At 40.2% G+C, this 23135-nt stretch overlaps 1 protein-coding gene across 1 annotated transcript in view; it reads right to left on the reverse strand.

Annotated features, from left to right (window-relative positions):
• Window positions 1-23135, reverse strand: part of LOC107092834 (retinoic acid-induced protein 1-like) — a 73876-nt gene that overhangs the window by 40555 nt on the left and 10186 nt on the right. Inside the window, exon 3 of the mRNA XM_015387499.1 lies at window positions 10809-10916. The gene's annotated coding sequence lies outside the window, so the exon portion shown is untranslated. The remainder of the gene's footprint in view (window positions 1-10808; window positions 10917-23135) is intronic.

A 23135-nucleotide genomic window follows, 5' to 3' on the forward strand; every position in this document is an offset into this window, starting at 1 on the left:
TATATATATATATATATATATATATATACTTTTGAAAATCCATACCAAAAACTGTCAAAAGAAGGCAAAAGTGCATCGATATCTAATATAAATGAGAGGTTATGTTCGGTGAGGAAAGTACAAACCTTATTTTTAACTCGCATACACCGTCAGTTAGTGACGCTGGTAAATCAGCAATTGCCGTAGCTCCCGGCAAACATCTAGTGTGCACGACGGCACGAGCAGCGACACGTCCCCTTCTACTTCTGTTTGGCTGATACCGTTTGTTTCAGAGCGCTCTTTTGCTACCATTGGCTGACAAACACAAAATGGAATTCGAATGTCTTTTTTAAAATTTATTTACCATCAATTTATTTTCCAGTGATTTTTTTTTACCTACAGGCAATATCTATGAGCCAGAAATGCCATCTGGGATTTACCAATAAAAAACAGTAATTTCCATTTTGTGTTGTTACCCTGCAATAACAGAGGTAATCTCTGAAGTAACAACTTTATTAATGAGTTGAGTTATATTTTCTACCTGAATAAAGTGATGATAGATGGGGGCTGAGTGATGCTAACTTTAGAAAACGATATTCTGCATTTCAGCATGCTTCCTGGAGTAACAACCTCCCCACTAAAGGGTGTTGTTATGAGTATAGTAGTAGATTTGATTAGTTTGAGCTAAAAAATGACCAATTTGGATCACCATGCGATTGACTGTTGCGTCTTCATGGTGGAAGGCAACAAATTGAACCTATCGTACCACAAGCTAAAGACAAATATCTGTGTATGTATATGTTTGTGAGTGCACTTACACATGTGTGATCACTCATGTGTGAGGCATCTCCTGGGTATCATCAGGAGTGGGTGGAGAGAGGACAGAGTCTGTGGGGGGATGGAGGAGAGAAAGTGATGAAAGGTGGCAGGGGGTAAGGAGCAGAGATGAAAGCATGGAGGGTAAAAAGGGCAGAGGAGAGATGCGGGGAGGCAGAAACAAAGGGGAGAGGATGTGCCGAGCCTGGTTGAGGGAAAGAGGGGAGGACAGATGCGCTGACTGCTGATTGGACAGAGAACAAGGGGAGAAGCGAGGGAGAGAGCAGAAGAGGGAAAGAAAGAGCCTGTCACCTCTAGTCAGCGGCTATTAGCGGCAGCAGCAGCTCTGAGACACCATCCCTCATTCTGCTCTGCCAGCACTGGCACAATTAGACACACACACACATGTCCACATGCACACCCTCACACTCATACATCCATCTTTCTGCTCCATGATTCTGTGTGTGTGTGGCTGAGACTAATTGAGAGCGCGCATCAGGCTGTGTCTGAGCTCTGTGTTTTTTGTCTCTATCTGCTGTGTGTGTGTGTTCATGTAATGAGGAGGGAAAGAGAGAATGTCCTTGCGTTTGATCTGCTTCTGTGCATATATCCGCGCATACATGCATGTGTGTGTGTACCACAGAGGGCCTCATGCCCAGGCCTGAGAGTGACTGATAGAGTCCATGCCAACTAGAGCTGCATGCCACAGTCTCCACGCCTGCACCCATGTCCTGCTACTGCCAGCCTCTCCGTCTCTCATCTCTCTGTTTCACTCTGTCGGCCTCCTCCTTCTCATCTTCCTTGTCTATCACGCTTTTTCTCCCCCTCGTTTTTTGTTTAATCACTTTGTTTTTCACAGTTTCCCCAGCGAGTCGCCTCTTTTCCTTTTTCTTCTCATTTGATGCCTGCGGCTGCTAGGTCCAGCACTCTTATCCTCGCATCTTTTAATAGTGGAAGCTCAACCTGCCCTCCTCTTCTAATTTGTCTCTCCTGTGGTCCATTTGATGTACTGACACCACAATTCATGACAGCTTGTCTGATTTTTCGCTCTCTACACGCTTGGTTTTTACCTTCCATCTGAAAAGGAGCCACTCTCATATACTTTTTTTTTACAATCCTCCAATCATCCCCTCTTCCTTCTTCCCCCCCACATCAATAATTTATTTCCCGAATGCCGCCACTAGTGGCAGCTGTTTCCTATTTTCCGCTCCATTCATAACCCCTCTCATCACTCCTGTCTTGATCTTTTTGCTCCTATCTTTCTACTTTCTCTTTCTTTTTTACTTCTTGTTATCTCCGAGATGTCCCTATTCATGGCTCGCCTTCCTTCTCATCAGAGTCCTCATTATTCACGCCCTTCCATCGCTCTTCTTCCTTCCTTCCTTCCTTTCTTCCTTCCCTCCTCCTTTTCCCTTCCCCCTTCTCTCTCCTCCATCACCTGCTTCTCAGCAGTGCATATCCTTATTTCCATAAAGCTTTGCAGTCTGCGCACCAGCCTGGCTCCTCACTGGAACAACAGACACGCAGGTTTGAAAGCAGAAGTAGCTCCGAACAGGTCGACGCAGCATAAATTCCTCCGTTCTGAAAGTTACAGGTCAAAGAAGATTAGCACAAGAAGTGTTTATGAGTTCGTTCTCAGACTGCTTCACAGAGATCTAGGGTATAATGTGATTTGACTGCCGTATTCTTCTCCATATTTTTTGATAAATACCTCCACAAAACTGTTTACAGTGGATATTTATATAGTCCCTTTCAAAGCTACATTTTAAATGTATTTTATTGGGAGTTTTGTTTTGATAGACAACATAGGTGTTAAGCTGATACAATAATTTTTTTTTTTTGTTTTATTTTAAAAATGATCTTTAGATGTGGTGTACATTCATATTCGGCATTTACCCTATGCTTGAACTGACAGACTTTGCAAGAATTCAAAGAAAGAAGTTAGAAGGCCAATAGTAACCCTGGAGGAGCTGCAGAGTTCAACAGCACAGTGGGAGAAACTGCTGACAGGACAAATTTGGCACATCATTCTTAAACACTTAACTCACCAGAATCTGGTGGAGGCAGCATAATGGTAATTGTCATACATTTAGCCAGCAGAGACATGGAAGCTGGTTTGAGCTGATAGGAAGATTGATAAAGCTAGATATAAGAGAAATTGGGAAAAAATACATTAAACAGCTGCAATGAAAAGATTGTATTTTATTCTTTTTAGGGGTAGAGGAGGGGGGTTAAATACAAATACATGCCCAAATTTTCATATTCAGTTTTTAAAACCTTTTAAATCTTGTAACATTTGTATTCATCTGTGCAGATATGCACCATCCTGTATAGGTGTACTGCATACATTAATAATACTAAATAATACTAATAATAAATAAATTCTATAATGTTGCAAAATGTGAAAAAAATTTTCACATAAAGACATACTTTTGAATGGAACTCTAATTGCAGCTAGGATATTTGTGGCAAACTGAGAAACTGATAGCTTTGCAACTGCTTGTTAATCAGTTTTGCTGTATGCAATCAGAACATTGGTCACTGCACGGTTTAAGAGGTCTATGCTACTTAAAGGTATAGTTGAGGATTTTCGCCTTATTTTTGAAATAACCCGCCCTCTCTAGTTTTACAAAAAAATGCACATGCAGAACCTTGTACCCACTACTGAGAGGGAACACCTATTAAACGTGTGCAAGAGCATGCATGAGTCCATTTTCTTCTCATGCAGGCTCTGTTTAAAAGTTGCTGTTTGTATTGCTCATAGAAGCTTACTTTCCAAAAGAAGTTTGCATTTTTTCCACCATGTCAGTAAAAATGGGGTCAAGCACATAGGACAGCCTTATATAAGCATATCACCAGAATGGTTGACAATTAGGAGGACCATTTATTATGATGATCCACCTGGAAAAAGAATATCCTCCACTATACCATTTAGGTACCTGAAATCAGTGCAGGGTGGCTATAGTTAGACTGCTGACCAGTCTAAACTCTCCAACCTGGAGAACTAACAGCAGGACAGCAACATAGTAACGAAAATGGACAAAGAGGGTGTTGGCTTATTAGGGCACCGCTGGCTGTAGTGTGCATGTGATTCATTGAGAGAGAAGCAAAGACACAAAGGGAGCAAGAGACAGAATGAGAAAGAGGGAGATGGATCGACTTGTGATCTAGGCCGCCTCAGGATCAGGGAGGCTGTCTACTGTCCTGAGGGAAAGAAAGGGCTCGCTCATTATTTCAGGAGGGCGACACTAGTTTGCACCACACGCAGAATAAATAGGAACCCTGCATTCAGCTACACAAGTTATCATTGTGCAAATGAGGCTGACAGCGTATTGTGCATCGGCAAGCAGAGGTCTATCTATCTCAGGTAATGGTCATATATGTACCGCATTCCTGTGTGAGCTCGCCCCCCTTATCATATAAACACCTAGCCCTGTGTGTTAATACAAACAACCTTATCTGTTTAGGAAAAACACCTGCGTGAAATTTTTCAGCATACAAGCAGCCTGTGTGTCTTTGTGGGGACGTCTGCATGCAGTGACGTGTGTGCGCTTGTCTGTGAGACACTGGTGCAGCCGTGCAGCCCCGTGACTTACTCTGTGTGACATTTGACATACTAAAGTGCCTGCAGTGTCTGATCCATGGGACCCGGGCTGCGCTCTGAGAGCACCGCAGCACGCCTCCGCTCCCACTCGCCGCATTTCATCTCGTCAAGTCCGGTTCTTCCTCTCACATTTTCATATTCCCATTTCATTTCATTGGTATGCTATTTTCGGTTTTAAAAACCAGGTAGGCTTTTCTTTCCCTTTCAGTCGAGTTTTCATTAGGTTACTCTCTTTCCCTGTCACCTTTTATTCCCCTTTCTGCCACCTTTTCCCATCTCCTTGCCTATTTTTCTCTTTCCCCTTATCCATTTTCATCTCACACAGGGGCCCATTAGCTTGCATCACTCCATTCCTGTTGGCTCAGTAATTTTGGGCAGGTAAGCTAGAGCTTTGTTAAGCAGCTTTGTGTTTGTTGTTCGTTGACACCCGTTTATTTAAAAGGAACCTGCAAAAGTGTCAGCTTATTGCCACCAGCATGGCCGTGATTCTGGACGCGTGTGCTTGTATGCATCCACACAATCAGCCCAGTGAGCGTGCCTGCCACGCACGTTCCCGAAGACCACAGATAAACAAGAGCGCACACATCACCCAGGACGTTACCATGGCAACTCCCTCTCTTTCATTTCCTTCACCAGTTCACTCTGTCTCTCTCTGACCGAGCCGCCTGGTTGGCTGGCTGTCCTACAGGCGAGACAACAGCGGGTATCCAGGCCAATGTCACTTTATACCACCTTTTTTTCTCCTTTTCTACCCACTATTTCTGCATCTTTTACGAATAGATCCAAAGCCAGACAAAAACAAAGCTTGTATTATTAAATGTAATGTCACATAAATCAATGTAAAGTCACGTTTCCCTAGCTCTGCTCTGTTACGTCGAAGAAACAGAGAGAAAAAGAAATGTAAAGTATTCCCATCTGTTTCTTGCAATAAGTTCTGGGCTTTTTGCATAATGTGGCCAATTGCCTTCTTCCCTTTGTAGGGCGCGAGAGGAAAAGGGGATTTCATGCAGGCTAACTAAGCCCCTAATCCCCTGTTTCATGCCAGTCTCCCTGTCTCCCTCTCTCTATTTTGGGCTACTGAAATTCCTGCCTTTTTTCCAAGTTGCAGCGGTGGGAAAAAAAGTATTAAGATTATTCCAATCGGTAGATATTCAGAAACTTAGACTTCGTGGTAGTTTATCTTATTTAGTATAAGAGAAAATGGTGAAGATGGCATAGCCATGCATGAATGCATTCTGACTCACTTAGCCTCAGCCTAAATCACAGATCAAAAGGGTTTATATCGCTTGAACATTTCCACATTTTTTTGTGTTGCAACAAAAGAGTTCAATGGTTTTCATGACACTTTAGTTGGTTTTTAGAAGCAAGGAAAAGCACACAAAATGAATATTTTCCTTAGTAGTTATATATCAAAAACGTTTGTTTTACATTTACATTTTAGCCACCCTGAGTAATTACCCTTTAATAAAACATTTCACTACATCTTCTTTTTTCACAATCACTTAAGTCCCAATAGATAGAGACCATCTGCCAACAGCGGCCTTCAAGTCCTACCCTTGATTCTAAGTTGTATTTAAATGTGGACTTTAACTGGGCCTTTCTAATACATAAACAGCATTTTTTCTAAATCATTGTAGTTTTGGCATTATCTTTAGGATATCTGAAAGTGTTCAAATATTCTTCCAATATACTGAATACACCTTTTTTTATTCTGTAGCCGCATTATGGTCTGAATCCATATGTTTTTTTGTTTAAAATGTAAAAACTATATCACTTATTAAAGTCTTCCAATATAAAAATTAACTCAAAAATCTATTTAGATTTACATTAAAAACCAAAGAGTTACCATAAAAAGGTCTGTTACTAAGTAAGCTTTGGCCCTAGGGGCCACATAAGGTCAGTTGGACTAATTCTAAATATTCCTTCTGTGTTTCTTACTTTTCATTCATGTGTTTAAACAACACCCATCAGCTGTGTTTACATGTGCAGCGTAGAGCTGCGGTAAATTGTCTCTATACAGTAGGAAATTACCTTGGTTCTTGGATGTTCTGTTGACGATGAAACGAATGGAAGCATTTAAGGACAAAAACAAGCTCTGTTAGCGGCTTCAGCCCATCCTACGAGATTCTAACATCGGCAGTACAGCTCTTTCCATCGAGTTGCCAACATTTCAGTAAAACTTCACGAGGGGTGTAAACATTTTCACAATGTTTAGTTGTTCTGCTGTTCAGTTTAAGAACATTTTGGGTTGATTTTAGTTTCAGTAATGGCACGGGCATGTCAGAAACCCGTTTAAGTTTTGTGCCATACTCTGTAGTTTCTATCAATGCTTGGGGGTCAGTTAAAAAAAAAAAAAAAATATGTTTTAATATCTCACGTATTAAGAGGCAGGCAGATCTATAACATACTTAAAGGATTGCATTCCCCCTCTAATCCGAGACATAATGTAGCTCTTTGTGTGCAAGAACAGTAAAATTTGCCATCATTAACCATTATTTCTAACGGCTGCAGCTTTAAATACAACACTGTGGTTTAGCAAATGTTCTATACTTAGTTACAGCGAAGAGGAACAGAAGTGGATGTTCTTAAAGCACATGGGAGGCTTTTGGCTGTAATGCTCCCTCAGTGTCTATCTTACGTCTTTCTTTCCGGCTCTGAATGTCTGCAGCTCAGACCATCACTCTGTACTGGATGTGTGCGAGGAGGCAAGAGTGTGAGGAAGGAAGGAAGAGAGCTGTCAGGCGCGCTGGCTAAGCATCTAATAGGTTCCTATACAGAACTGACATTTGAAGGCTGCAGGGGCATTTATCTCGAAATGAAAGGAGAAACGAATCTGGAAAAAGAGAGCAAGAAACTGAGTACGCAGCAAGCATTCTGCAGAATTTATCAATGGTTCTGTCTACACTTTTCCTCAGCACGGCCTCATATCCTTTGTAATCTTCACCCACCGCCTTTTCACACTGTCCCCTGGCCTCTCGCTTTATATCTGTTGGACCCAGGGAGAGGAGAGGGGAAGGACAGAGATGAAAGGGAGCGAAAAAACTACAGCCAGGGGTAGACCTAGGGAGTGCTGAACGGTGATGCGATGGATGGCAGGAAGGATGAGAGAAACTGATGAGCAAAAGATAAGAGCCAGAAAAGGGATGAGAAAACTAGATGTTAAATGTTTCATTTAAGTTATGTCTTGATGGAGATAGACGTGGTAGATTTGACTAAGATGGAATATAAAGAAAAAATAGAAAGAAAAATGAACATAGGACAGATATATGCCCAGATGTGGTGATAGAACAAAGGTTACCCAAAATCTAAGTCTCTTTCTATGTCTGGCAGCAATATGAAAACATCAGAAGGTTCTAACGGTCTCTTTATGCTCAATTTATCTCCTGTCATGTTTCCTCTTAGGCTACTTTCAGGGTTCCCATTACAGTCTCTCAAGAGCTGTCACAGGTAATCTATTTTAAACAACTGCAGCTCCTGGAACTGAAAGAAGACAGCTTTTATTGTCCTGGCTTAATTAGGTTCCAAGAACCAAGCGGTTTGCCCATGTTCTTAGCATGTCCAACTTTTAAAAGTAACCTATGTAGTTTAAGGCTTTCTTTGAAGAAATATGAAACATTTTACAAAATGTTGTAGACTCCGAAAACAAGAAAAAGGGGAAAGAACAAAAGAAGCACATGAAGGGATGGATGAAAAAAGTGAATTAGGCTAACGTTTTTAAAGTCTCTCCCCCTGAACTAAAAAACACACACATTCCAGTGGATGTGTGTGGTTCCGTTTTGGTGTGACCTGCTCTAATGTAGTAATGATAGAATAAATGTGTGACACAATTTAAAACCGTGAATTGTTGTCTCTACCTTAGTGTCCACCTGTTTGAATTAACAATGAGTTGAAAAGTTTCTTATGCATATGAATATCCATTTTTATCTGTGTGCGCGCATGTATCCAAATCTGTGTGGGAGCCGGTGTGTGGAGATGATAAGCACCTGAGCCCTGAGGCAGCTTTCAGATTTCCCCTCACGTCCTCGGTGAAATCAGCCCAATCACTGCACTGTCATCTGCCTGCCACCAGAGAAAGGCCTGCACTGCATACTGACAGGCTCATTTGCCTAGTGCTGTGTACACACATGCATGCCCACAAGCACGAGCAAGCGTGCTCTCACTTATGCCCTCCAGGCTTTCCACTTTCTCCCAAAATTGAGTTCAAATAGAACCTCTGTGGGAGACATTTGTTGGATTTTTTTTCCACAGTTGAGAAAAATGCTTCCTACATTTTTTTATTATCAAATTGAACAGTGATTTTTTTTCCCCACCACGCTGCAGCCAGTTTAATATATTTTAAGAATATTTAATTTAACCCCAAGTTGTTCTAAAGAATGCATCTAAACATTTGTATTTGTCAAACAACAGAACAGTGTTGTTAGCCTATATGTTTAAATTCAATCTTACAGCTAATGTCCTAAAAAGTGAAAAAGAATCCTAAAAATAAAAAAACAGGATAAAACAAAGAACAAACGTTCTTGTTAAATCTTGTTGTGTAAGATCTTATCCTAGCTTTTGATGCTGGTGGCCTTTATAGTCCAATTAAGTAACATTATTTAGTGGTAGTGTGGGTTCAAACTTTATCTTTTGAAATAAGTTGAGTTTTCAGTGTCTGTATAAGCCAGAACACGGCCGTTTCTCAATATGTGTACTTGTGCGGTCCCATGTGCTTGTGTACTTGAAAAACATCATCAGCCACAGCCCTAGTACTGTTCCAATTCACAAGAACAAGAAGACCGAGAACGGATGTTGTTCTCACCCCTCCCTCTTTACTGACTATGCATCAGAGCAGACTTGTCCGTTCTTGAGATTGACAGCTGTCCCAGGTTTCACCGTGGCAGCAGCAGCTACCAGGTTCATGCCCACAGAGCTCAGAGAATTAAATTGAAAGTTCTCCTTTCTTTTGCCATTTTTCTATAAAAGTATGTTTTAAGATAATTTTAGGCAAGAAAATTATACTTTTAAGCATCGCTATATGGCCGATTTACTGATTTAGTGCATACATGCATTTTCTGGCACGCTTTATCCCAAGCGGGATCACGAGGGGTGCTGGTGCCTATCTGCTGCTGTCTACAGGCGAGAGGCAGGGTACACCCTGGACAGGTCACCAGTCCATCGCAGGGCAACACAGAGACTAACAGGACAAACAACCATTCATGCACACACTCACACCTAAGGAGAATTTAGAGAAGCCAATTAACCTAACAGTCATGTTTTTGGTCTGTGGAGGACACCGGAGTACCCAGAGAAAACCCAAGCATGCTGGGGGAGAACATGCAAACTCCATGCAGAAAGACCCCAGGAATCAAACCCGCAATTTTCATGCTGCAAGGCAGCAGTGCTACCCACTGCATAACAGGACCGTGGCAACCAGCGGACCTCCAAAGCGGCAGATGAGCTGAGTGTGCGGCACGAGTGCGCTTCTGTTCCAATTGACCCATATCTATGCTGCATGCTCCCATTCTCCCCGAGTCCATACTTCCCTGTGTTCTTCTTGAGAATATACTTGGCGAGAACCCAAGTCCATACTCATGTTCTTGTGAATTAAGACACAGCCCATGTCTGACCAATACGTTTACCCTGTTACATGGAGTCCTGCAGGGCTGTGTTACTGAGTCACTAATTTTTTGCTTCCTTTTCTAAGTTTAGCAACATGTGTTTCAACACTATTGATGTTCATAAATTGCTCTACAGCTGTTACCTCATTTTTTCCTCCATTTAGATTCTGCATTCCAATTATATATTTGGCCAGCTTAATGACAAGGACACTACACCTCATAGTGGCAGGGGCATTGTTTTAATGGTAAAGGAAAACAACGTGAAAAAATGTGGGTGTATTAAGGACAATATTTTCATTGCAAAAGTTAGCAATAATATAACTATTGTATGATGTCCTGATGCTGGCTTAGGAAGCTTTACTCTTCTTGTTAAGGAGTGGAATCTTCTCTATTCCTGAAATATTAATGCCGTCCCAACATTAAAAAGGATATGAAATGATCACAATCAATTAGTTTTGTTCTAAATTTCCTGATCAGGTCCAACACTCACAATAAACTGGGCTTTAAAGCATAAGTATTCATACAAGTCTTAAAAATCTAACTGTTAGGTTTGACTAATCTATGTCTCCATATAATCCTTTCTATTAATTTCAAATATATGGAGACATGGATTAGTGTCTGATTACGGTATTTTTCACTTCATAAAGAACACAAAGGTCTGGGTCAAAGTTTTGTGAACATTTTAAAAAGAGATGTTTTATAAGATCCTGATATACAGTATTTATGGACCATGGCATTTTTCTTTAGTCAAAAAAAGCTTCTCATGAGCTGCCAGTTTTCTGAGTATATAAACTGTATATAGTAGCTCTTACCCTCCCCCGTTGCTCCTTGCCGTCTGTCAGTTGAGTATGATGGTTGCAGGAAGCAAATTCCTTTAAATGTGTCCCCTCCGTAACAAGATGAGGTTGTTGTTTGGAAATCTGTTAAAAAAAAACAGTGATTAATTTAGAAGAGGTGCCACTCATCTCTATTTTTAGGTACCATGGGGGAAACATTCACAAAAAAAAAATAAATATATAAACATTATTGTGATCATTGGCCCATGCCAAATCAATAGCAGTTTGCAGTAGTCTGCCAGTCTAGAACACTTAAAGTGCAACTCACCCAAATCAAATACATAACCCGCCCACAGACAAATTTTTAACAATGCAAGCAAAGCGCAAAGTTTTGCCAGTTCATAATTAAAAAGAACGAGCTCAAAGTTCACACAGCTTAAAATGAACTAGCCCATGTAACAATTTATTTTTTCAAAAATTATATAAGTTTACAAACCTATAAATGAACTAGTTCAAGTTCAATTGGATAATTAAGCCACAATCCTACACAATAGAACCTCATATTTCAGCTTTTAAATGTGTGATTATAATATAAAAAGAAATGGGAAATAATGGATGCAGTCAAGGTAAACTGTATGTGCAGTGAAGCCTTTATTTAGCCAAATCACACACAACTTCAGAAATATGCAGGTACATTCAGGTTCTGCTGAAAAAATCTTTATCAAAAAGGATTTCTTACATTTATCATTCAGTAGCAGATAATTTGAAGTAGACATGGCTTTTGTGCAGACATGTCTGTTAAGCCCCAGAGGGCACAGTTTGCTCAAAAACGTGTGTTTTTTTTTGTCCGAGTCTTCCTTTGATAGTTCATAAAACTCTGCCAAGTTTGCTGCAAAACTGATATCAGAAATACAGGTAGATGAGTCCCGAATCGCGCAGACTAGTATTAGCAATAGACATGCGGGTCTGTCATGATATTTGCCATAAAAAGTGCTGTAAAACCTGACTTTATCCAATGAAAAGTGTTGCTGTCAATTGAATGCGAACATGAGATGTGTGTGATGTTCATTATTCTCAGAGTGAATGTCTCTGGTTCACGTTCATTACTTCAAAATTGCTCCGTTCAGTTGACCATTCACTAAAAATATGAACGTATCCAATGAACGCTGTTCATTGAACGCATTCACGAACAACACTGGCAAAGTGCCTAGTGTTATGAGACACCGAGGCACAGGGCTAAAGGCTTGGTTATGATTGATACACAATGTTTCATACTGAGTGAGGCTTTTCCTCCCTGGATATAATGTTCAGGTCACCTCTAGAGGTGACAGACTGCAAGCATGCAACGCAATATGCAGAAGAAGAAAGCACTGTAATTTTGAAAAATTTTAAAAGCCTCTTTGTGCCATTTAAGAGTGAGGTTAATTTATTTCCAAGTTCAACAATCAGTTGATCATAGTGATATATGGGCCAAATCATAAGATTTATCTAGATGTTTATATTTAAACAGCAGTAGTAGCAATCACAAGTCCACCATGTTTCTTCCATGTGACTACGAGAAACGAACAGAAAATCTGCCAGTGAGGATGTATCAAACAGACCAGGTTTAGGTGTGGGGAACAGCAGTTCTGGTATAGAACGTGACACCTAGCTTAGCTTAGACACATCGAAGCATGGATTGTGAGCAGTGGGAGCCTGGTAGACACGACACAGATAGATTTTTTGATAGTTGATAGCTGAGGATTTTTCATCCTTACACTGTCACTGGAAATTAAAGGAGGCCCAGTTGACCGAAGTCTTCAAGCCACTTGATTCAAGGCGCTGACTCAGTGATACCTGAGGCCAGTGATGCTGAGGCAGCAAAGGACAGGATGTCTGTTACAGAGGTGTATGTCTGAGCTGGTTGTATTTAGACCTGAATGCAGGGATATAGTGAATGCCCGTACCTGTGAGGTAGTCATATACCGCCACGTACCAGTTGAACTAACAGGAAAATTCAACTGCTATAGCCACTGTTAATCTACTTTGGCATAAAGGAGAGTTATGTGGCAAACATTGAACTTAAAACTCTTACATAAAAAGGTAAAACAATTCAAAAAGCACTACATATGCCCCCGTAGATCCAATATAATAGTTTAAATGCAAAATATATATCCTTCAAATCGTTAAGTCAATATGTTGTGTATTAGTTTAATAATAGTGAAGTTAATATTTATAAATGCTACATTTTTAAAAAGGCATATCTATTTAAAGATCTTTTTAATCATCACTTTACTCTGTATCTTGGAGCAATCTCCTATAGCCCTCTATCAACATCTCATTGCCCAAACACTGTCCTAGAAAACCAACATATGGAGACCGACAAGGTGAAGACAGACATTAAGGTCATGCAAGACTGAATGAGCAGATTTGAGAGGAAGCATCTTGCCGTGTTTGTTCATGTCTTGCTGTCCACTAACGTGCAGGCTTGAGAATAAGAAAACATGGAGAATATATGAATTCTGCATGTGTTTATGTCCGTGTGCCTTGCCAAGCTTTTGAGACGGCAGAAGCCACACAGAGTGCTGCTCTCCTGTCAGTGTGATTAGACGGCTGCACTGACAGAGCAGAGATGGAGAGACCAGAGGGAGAGATAGAAAGCAGCGGAGAGACGGGGAAAGACTTTCAACCGAGGCGGGGGATTTGAGGGAGGGAGTCTTCAAAGAGCATGCGGCCAGGCGGCTGACACGTACAGCGTTTCTGCCTCTGTTTTTCAGGCGCACTCACCCGAATGTTAACACTCACCCAAGGCTGCAGTGAGGTCATTTTGGCTCCGCTTTACTTTCAGTTTAACATGAGCCCAACGCTTATCTATGCATGCACACAGTTCACCTTGACTCTCCTTCCTTAGCCCAAAAGAGGCCAATGTGAGAGCATGTCTCAGTGTCTGATAAGAGGTTTCCATGAGAACAGCAACAGCGGCAACCCCCACGGGCTCATTTACATATTCAAGTGCAGTAGTGTGGTTGAATTACAGTGATTGAATGACCTGATCGATACGATGGACTTAATGGTTGGATGCAAGAAAGGGCAGACAGAGGAGAATGGAGATGAAAAGGAATCAGGGTGAGAGGAAGAGGAGAGTGTCAGCTGACAGGAAAGCAGATGATGCAACTGTGTATGAATTTAAATCAGTGTGAGCTTTATTCAGTGCCACCCATCACTTTATGTCTGCTTGTACCTAAAATTATCTATATACACACCCATACACACACCAAGTCATAAAGAATCCATTCAGACAGTAGAACAAAGTTGTGTTAGAAGAACTTGTGGGGTGTAATACTGAAATACAGCAGTATTACTTGTAAAAGAGAAGGGCTGCAATATTGTCTAATTAATTAAGTAGAAGAAAAAATATTTTGAGCTACTTAAATAAAGTTGAGTCTTATTTTTATATAAGAAAAGAAGTAGTTCTGGAGTCACCTGTTGTGTAGATTTGGGAAAACTAACCAAGCTGTGAGAGTGGTGCAAAGGGGGCAGGTGCGCCCTCTTGTGGTTAGCAAATCACATAGAAAAAACGATATTTTCATTTAAATTAACCTGAATGGTGCTATGTATGTTTGTATTGCAAGCAACCACATTTAACATTAGGAGTTCAAAAAAGGATATGTAGAAAAATATAGATATTTTGGCCTAACTATATTTAGTTGCAAAATTTGCTTCCAAAAATCAGATGCTAAAAAAGATTTTGAACTAAATTATTTAAAAGTAGACCTTTGGGCATCTTGTTTGCAGACTTTTATAAATGGCAAGTTTCAAACGTACTTTGTAAATCTAAATAAAATATAAATAAGTCAAATGGTTTAAAAGAACAAGGTGGATTCCAAAGAGAATCATTCCTTTTAATCCCCAAAAAATGCAACACAACAAGCATTATGCTCTGTTGTTTGATCCACTTTCAGTCTGTGCAGGAATTTCAATATTCATCTGTTTATCAGGAAGATTTTACCATCCTCTTTTTCAATGCTTATAGAACTGGTAGTGTTTGTGATGATTGATCTCTGCAAACGGACATCAGCCTACAAGCAAGAAGCATTTCACAAAAGTGCACAATGTTAAAAACATTTACCATCTTTGAACAGATTTAGTCAAACTCAATGTGGGCACCTAGAAGTCAGTCTAGTTCAGAATGCAAAAGTTAGTGAAAGTTTTTTCAGCACAGCACTGATGCTTTTATTGCTTAAAGCAGAAACAAATGGTGCACGGGTAAGAATGAGGCATCCACAACCAGCTGAAGGATGATCCTGAGAGATCTGTGCTGGATATGTCCCACTGGTCCATTATTTTTATTTTTGAAGTACAGACTGCACAAGGTCGACACAATCAGGTACAAGGCCAAGGAAGGAAGTGAAAGTCATTGGTAAAGAGGGAAGAAACCTTGGAAGCAGCAGTAAACAAAAAAGAAAGATGTACAATTTCAGTTTAGTGCTATTATTACCTTAACTTTATAAGATTGAAGAACCAAACCTGCCTGACATGATGTCATTATGCATAGTTTTCTTGATTGTCTTTGACTCTTTCTTGCTGACCACACAGATTACTGGATATGCAGCAGCCCATTCTCTGAAAGCCAGCCTTCTCTCTGCTCGGCTGTGTCTGAAAGCCCAAGATTATCTAAGCATCAGTAAGCCACCGAGGAAGTGGATCAATCACGGTTTTATTATGATGAGTGCGTTGGGGTGGCTGCGCAGGAAAGTAAATGGTGCTACATTATGCAGTGCAATAACTTTTCATAACGGAAAGGCGGCCGCAAGAGGCGAGCAGCACAATGAGATGTTTACATAAACATCACGGGGAGGATGCTGACAGTGTGGATTTAACGGTTTATGGACGTGTGTGAAGCTTTCAAGAGCAAAATGTCGAGATGCTGTGTTAGGACAAAAATTTTAATCTATGTGTCTGCTGGTGGGTTTGTGGTGCATTTTCTCTAATCTCTTTCTAAATTCACACATACGCCTGAATCCAGACACTTGATTTGGTGCAGCGGTGAGAGCTGGACTGAAGACGAGGCTGTAATCGGCAGCTGCTGTGACAATGGAGCCCCGGTGGTCAGGGGGACAGAGGAGTGCGATGGGTGGTGGATAATTCAGAGCGAGAAGGGGGGGAGGGAGTAAAGTCTGCTGGGAGAATCAGTGATGGGGAAAATGGATGGAGGCGAGGGGGAGAAAAGAGGGGGTAGGGGAGGAGTTGGGGTGGGCAGCTCTAATGGCCCGAAGACACAGCTGGCTGCAGACACCGAAGGACATAGACACCGAGAGAGTGAGACAGACTGAAGAAGTTAGGGCTATGGAGGCGCCGAGGGGTGCAAAAAGATGACAAAAATAGACGAAGGGGTAAGAGCAAGATGGCGTATGTCTCTGTCGCAAGAGATGAGGAAACATAGGCGACCAGATGCTGAATGCATCTGGTTGCCTGCTGTGGTGGACATGTACGCACAAACAAACACAAGGTGGCTGCTGCCATGCATATCGATGAATTTTCCACGAAACAATGGCGGCTCCTTGTTAATGACGAGACAAAGGTAAGATGGAGCCCAATGTATCACCAGGAAGAGCTATCATTTTCCTGTTGTAAAAATGCATGGGAAGTTCATCAAAAATTTTAAACATAGAGAAAAATATCTTTTGAAATATATATTCCAGTGTAAAAAACTAGAATGTGTTGATTTTCAGCTTGATACACCCTAAATGATAACCATCTGGACAGAAACTCAAAATTACAAACTTTTTCTAAGTCAACCCCTTGGACATGCTATCAGGGTTTGCAAATTGGATTAATGTGGAAATGACTCAGTGGTGCTATAGTGAGGTGTTTAAAATGGACTTGCTGAAGAACAGGAAAATGAAGAAATATGTTAGAGAACACAATGTTTTAAATAACATTTTAAGACATGTCTGCAGTTATTCAGGCTGTGAGAGCAGATAACAGGAAGGCTAAAGAGAGCACAGCAAAGCTTTTCTTTAATGGTTTGAAACTAACACCAACTTGACCAGGGAAATATTGGCAGATTTAAGGTAAGGTTAAAAATACACTTAGACGTCCTCTTTGGCAATTCAAGCTTGCTTTAACTACGATTCTGACGTCAAATTAAAATATGTATGCTTCATAATACAATCAAAATTATGCCTCCCACACAGTCTGGATTCACTACTAACCTTGAGCTAATAAATAAAATACCTTAAATAGTCTAAAATTTCTGTTCTCAGCTAAAATAATCTGAAAAAGGTAGATTTCAAAAACCGTAAAATCTGATAGGTGCTCTGTTTCCAACTTTCCTCAAAACCCTTGGATCTTGTGAGAAATAAAGCAACCTTTAACCATGTTGATATATTTAATATAATCAAGAGAAGGTTAATGTGGATTTATAAACCTATCCGACACACTAATGTGTAATTATACATCATGCTAGAGAGTGCTATGGACAATTACAAATAAATGAGAACAGAAGAGCGGTCGCAATAAAAACATGTAATATTCTGAAGGTAAGAAAAATAAGAGAAACAGATTGGTTTAAAAAGGAAAATGCAAAGTAAAGATGGGCAAATGTATATGGGGTAAAACAGAGAAGAAGAGGCAGAAGGGGCAGGAGCAAGAGGGAGGGAAGGGAGGTGTAGGGTAGGATATTGATGGAGCGAAACAGAGACACCCTGTGTGAAAGAGAAAGAGAGGCATCTGTGCCCACCAGGGAGAGGAAGAGAAGAGGAAGTGGGGAGCATAAAAGGTTAAAGAAAAGGGAATTGGGGAAAAAAGTCTGGTCAATGATGTAGTAGAGACAGCGGAAGATGAAGCCTCGAAGGTAGAAGATAGGGTGAGACAAGGATGATTCAAAAATCAAAAATAAAAAGTTGGAATGGTAGAAACAGATTACCATAAGGAAAGATGGATCTGTGATGGAGTAGAAATAGAAAGAGCAGAAAGGGAGAGGTGTACGCCTTATTTACGCGTTTTAAACAGTCCAAGGAAAGTCTACTTGTTACAGATCCGCAAAGCCTAGTGATTGCCAGGCGAGGAAATAAAAAGGAAATCCATTTACTGTGCTTTCGAGAGCACACCAATGGATCTCCAATAACACTGACGTCTATGTGCAGCAGGTGTTTTGCGGAGCTATGTTTTCAGTTTTAAGCTTAAAGGGTAGAAACAGCGGCGGGCACAACACTGTTAAGCACAGGGCTTAGATGCTGTAGAGTGCCAGCCTGTAGGGATGGTTATATTTCAAAACTTTCTACATTTTTAGGCTACACCCTTTTAAAAGAAAAAAGCCTTTTAACTTCAAAATCCATCTGAATCTAAAACCAAGTAATTCATTTTATTTTTATTTTTCCTGCTACAGTAATTCACCTGTAGCAGGAAAGAAAGTGAATTTTCAGATTTTGTGGCCCTTTTACCCAGGTGCACCATACTTACAAAATTGCAACTTAAATAAGGTATAGATATCTGGACTTAGTGAACTCCTAGTGAACAACTGTTTAGAAAAAAAGAAAGAACAGAAAAATTAATTCTTCAAACCGGATCTAAACTTCAATTAGAGATGGATCTATATAAGTATTGGTTTGGTTTTTCCACATGTCCAAGCATCATAAATAGTTAATATTTGACACTCACTCTGTTTTATTCAGATTTTTTTTTGGTAAAGATCATAGATTATAAATGGAATTTAAATATCCCCACCACATCATTTATTTTATTGTCTCTTTAATAACAGCTATTTACATTTGTCAAGGTTTCAGATGAACAGATCTTATCTAAGCACCAGCAGCACTGGAAAACCAGAACTGAAAACGATGTTTAGACTCCAATGGAGTGGAAAATATCATCTGTACCTTCAGGTATGTGGTACATCCATCTACTGAAAGTCAGTGATGATTGATAACATGTACGTGGAATCACTTTCATACTTTTTACAGTCTTGAATTCATATAAACATCTCATACACCTGCTTTTATGTGCTTCAGTTTTAAATGAACTCCATATGTGCCTCTTTAGTTGGTTTTTCTGCGTGTGTGTGCTGGTGGTTGTGTATGTGTGTGAGTGGGTGGGTGTCGAACCACATGAATAAATATGGCCACAGAGATAGCCCAGGGTTTGTTGACTGCTCTGATGTTTAAATTTGTGCCCCAGCTTCTCTCGGCGAAACTCGTGACTCACTCTCTGATATAGGCTAACGCGCTAAAAGCAACTCCGGGTCACCACTCACCTCTTCTAATTTAACGCTAAGGGGAAAACTGCTAAGGTAGCTGCAAAGTATTCCGTGCCAAAAGTAGTCCTACCAGCCGGATATACTGTCCTGATTTTTGTTTTTTGTTTATATTTTTAGAAATATCAGTGAGTGCCACTGTGTTGGATGTTGCCTAACGGTAATGAAATCGACACTGATTTTGTTATTAGCCAGCTAGGCTAATGTATTCTAATGCATTCTCTGTTGGCTGTCTCTTATCCGTGCAGGATATGCATGCAGCATCCTGTCTGACTCACAGAGATCTCATTACAGATCTCTACGGCTCCACGAAACCTTGTCGCTGGCCTCTCCACCTTCATCAATCTATCCTTCGCTCCGTCTCCCTCTTTGCTCTTTGCCCCTCTTTCTCCCCTGGTCTTTTTAGTATGCATAGCTATGTGGCCTGTGTAGGGGAGAGTTGCTGCTTCTGCTGGAGTTCATGGGTGAATGTGAGAGGGGGAATTCAGGAGTGTGCATACATGGAAATCCAGGCTTAAGGCTGACTTTTTGGTACTTGATCTTGATTCCTTTTGCAAGCACACAGATGAGCGCAAAGACTAATACATACATGGTTGCTACAATGTTCTGGTTTTTCCCAACTTCCTGTTCTTCTGTTATGCAGTTTTCTCTCACCCCCCCCCAAAAAACAGATAGGAATCCATTATGTTTTGTTAAGTGAGGTGGAAATGTATTGTAAGAAGTCTGATCATTGATAATATCCTTCTATAATTAAATTTGTAAATTCGGCTTAGGCTTATCAGTGGTTAAGCCTCAGGTGGTTTGTGTGTGTGTGTATGTGTACTCGCCTCCCGGCTACCATGACTACGGCTCAGACAGTCGATGGACATGTCAGGCGGAGAGGAAGAGGATTTATTAGCATTTCTCCCGTGTTTTCTCTGCATGAGAACATCAGCAATTAGCCAGATCCCGAATATACTCTGCCTAGCCCTCCGTCTAGGTGACTGAACATCCCTCCTGGGGGATGCAAATACATGTCCATCTCTGACGTCTGTACTATGACTGCTTTGTTTATCAATTCTATCATATTTCGATTTGTTGCTTGTCAGAGAAAGTTGAACTGAGCCGAAACAGCTTACTATGTGACTTGATGAATACATATTCCAGTTCATCACAGACTTTGAGTTGTTTACATTTGATATTAAATGCCTGAGGGTTGCTGGTTCGAACTCCAGCTCTGGTTTCCTCCGTTGTGGTGTCTTTGAGCTACTGATGGTGTTTAGAAAGCCTGATGGTGCCTGCGTTTACCAGCCATGCTTCTGTCAGTGAGCCCCAGGGCAGCTGTGTGGCTACATTATAGCTTACCACTATCAGTGCGTAAATATGTGAGAGAATGACTGAATCTTGTGCAAAGTGCTTTGGAGTCCTCTGACTCTTGTGTTTCTTTTTTTTGGGTCAAATTTGTATGTTTCAAACTATCAGAATTTGATCTAACTTTAGAAAAATCTAATCTAAATAAATACAGTTTGATATAAAATGAAAAGGTAACCAGGTCCATTATGCTAAATCACTTTAAAGATTATAATTCAATCCTGAATAAAATGTGCTTCACTACATTTTTGTCTCTTGCATAAAACAGCATCAACCCCCTGGGTTAATTTCTGCCAAACCTGCAGAATAAAAGAAAAATCAACCAAACAGAACCTGAATGAAAACAATATGATGTAAAAAAAAAAAAAAATCAACAAAACATGCCAAAATCAAAAGAATTTTAAAAGAGACAACCTTACATCTGTCCACCTACTATTATGGATGAGCAACACATCCAGGATGTCTTGTCCCCTTACTGTCTGAGAAGGCTGTAGGACGACCCTAAAGGAAAACCTCTCTTAATAAACAAAGAACCCCACCAAACTAAGGTGGAACTTCTATGGATTGGCCAGTTAACCAAAATTACTATTAGAGCCAGTTGATGACTCATCCAGGAGGTCACAATCAAAGCCACTCCTTAAGTGTTGCAGAGCGTCACCTGAGGTAACACCACTGTTCATGGTTCAAAAGTAAGAAGGACAAAGAAGGTCTTAATGAGAGTGGTCAAAAACTTCTGGTGACCAAAAGAACACAAAGGTCGCTCTAAAATTTTTTTATTTTCTGCGGGATAACTCAGTGTTATGTCAAATTTAAAGCTAAGCCAGGATTTCAGAAAATGGCGGACACTCAAACAGGCTGGTTGTGGTGCTTTGATCTAGGGCTGCCTTGCTTCTTCATGGTCGTGATGTACAACCTTATTGTGCTGTGAACTATGCAGCAGGACAATGATGTTAAACATATCAGAAGGTCCAATTTCAAAACAGGAGAAACGCCTGAAAATCGTATAGAAGGCTTGGGATTTAGAGAACTGAAGTCTGGAATTAAATGGAACATAATGATTAAGCAAGCATTAATTCTCAAAACCAATCTAATGTGGCTAAGTTGAAGCAAAGCCATGGCGGCCTACCTACGTTCACTGAGACGTAATATAATTATTGACTGATATTAATGGGGGGGGGGTTTGCTGTCAAGAGTCTGTGAACCATTTGTTAAGTTGAGAAGGTAATAACGTTTTAATCTGTCAGCTTTTATAAAATAATGAAATAATCACCAGATCATTATTTTTCTGTAGTTACCCTGATATTGAAATTTGATCGATAATATGAAGGTTTTCTTTTTTTTTTTTCACAGTACTATAGACACAAATGAACTAAAAGAGTACAGGAAGATAAGAAGCAGCAGCAAACAAGCCGGGGGAGTGTCAGACAGAGAGAGACCCCATTATCACACTGGCAGCTGTTTATTTATATTGTCCGCTGCCCAAATTTCAATCCAGCATCGCTTTTATCACCACAGCAACACCGTATTGTCAAGTCCTATCAGCATGCCAGCATGGCTGCTATATGCAGATCTGGCATCAGGCTGTTGATTACTTTCAGATCCCACATGCAGAGCAGCGTTCATTGGTTTCACCACCTGGCTGGCTTACTGTGTTCCACTGGTTGCCATGGAAGCTAATTCACAGGCAGAAAATTCACGCTGTACCATAGAGAGGAGCATATAATATAAAGTGCTGTCACGAAGATTAAAATGGGCTAACATGCTACCCAACCCGAAACCAAATTGGATTTGGAGGGGTATCGTAAAAATATTTTAAGCATGACTAATATCTGTTTAGGATCACACATTTTTCAAAGGTCAACTAAATACGACATCAGAACGAATTATATACCATTATTACTAATATCGAGGAATGATGCTGGTGAAGGCTCAGTCATCCAGGTAGTAGTTATTTCATAAAAAGATAAATAAAAACCATCTACTTGGCTTTTTTTCCAAGTTTGAAGACGTTTTGCTTCCCATCCAGGAAGCTTTTTAAATTCAAAATGTGAAATTACAGAAATGTCTTGATCAAGTGATAAAACTCAAACAGAAAACAGTTGTTCAAGAAAAATATGTATGAGAACAAGTCAACTAAAATGTTCAGTAAAACTGTGAGGCAATCACTGAAATCAGGTGTTTTCTGTAATGTTCAGGAAATGTTCAGTCAGATTTGTGCACCTGTTGACAGGTATGATGGTTCACTGTTCATGAGAAAGGTACTGATATTTGTCTGGGACAGATTCTTTTTTTTAACTAAAAATTTATATTTTATTTTACGAAATGATCATTTACTATATATTTTTATTCATTATTACTTTATCAGTTTTATTAATGAATGTGAATTTATAATTTTTTCTAATAGGAAGGTATGTAAAGTTTCAAGCACAACTGTATTTAGATTTTTTTGGCTGATATTGGATGTTGGACATCAGATAGGGACATCTCATATTATAGCCATTATTGAAAAAAAAAAAAAAAACATTTTCAGAAACAAGCATAGCTCATTTTGTGAAAATATCAACATCTGAAACCCTGATCTGTGTGATGATTCTACTGCTGCAATTGTTTTTTTAAAGGGGCCCAGTGCATCTGATAAGTTTGCATGTCTTGGTTCTGCAATCCAACCATAACCTCTGCCAAACCAGAAAAATAGTGTTACTTCTTTCATTCAACAGCTAATCAAAAACCTAACAAATATCACAACTTGGGAGAGGTGAGCTAGTGGTTAGGGCAGAGCT

This window comes from Cyprinodon variegatus, unplaced genomic scaffold (assembly GCF_000732505.1).
Source record: "Cyprinodon variegatus isolate N-32 unplaced genomic scaffold, C_variegatus-1.0 Scaffold396, whole genome shotgun sequence".
Lineage (NCBI taxonomy): Eukaryota > Metazoa > Chordata > Actinopteri > Cyprinodontiformes > Cyprinodontidae > Cyprinodon > Cyprinodon variegatus.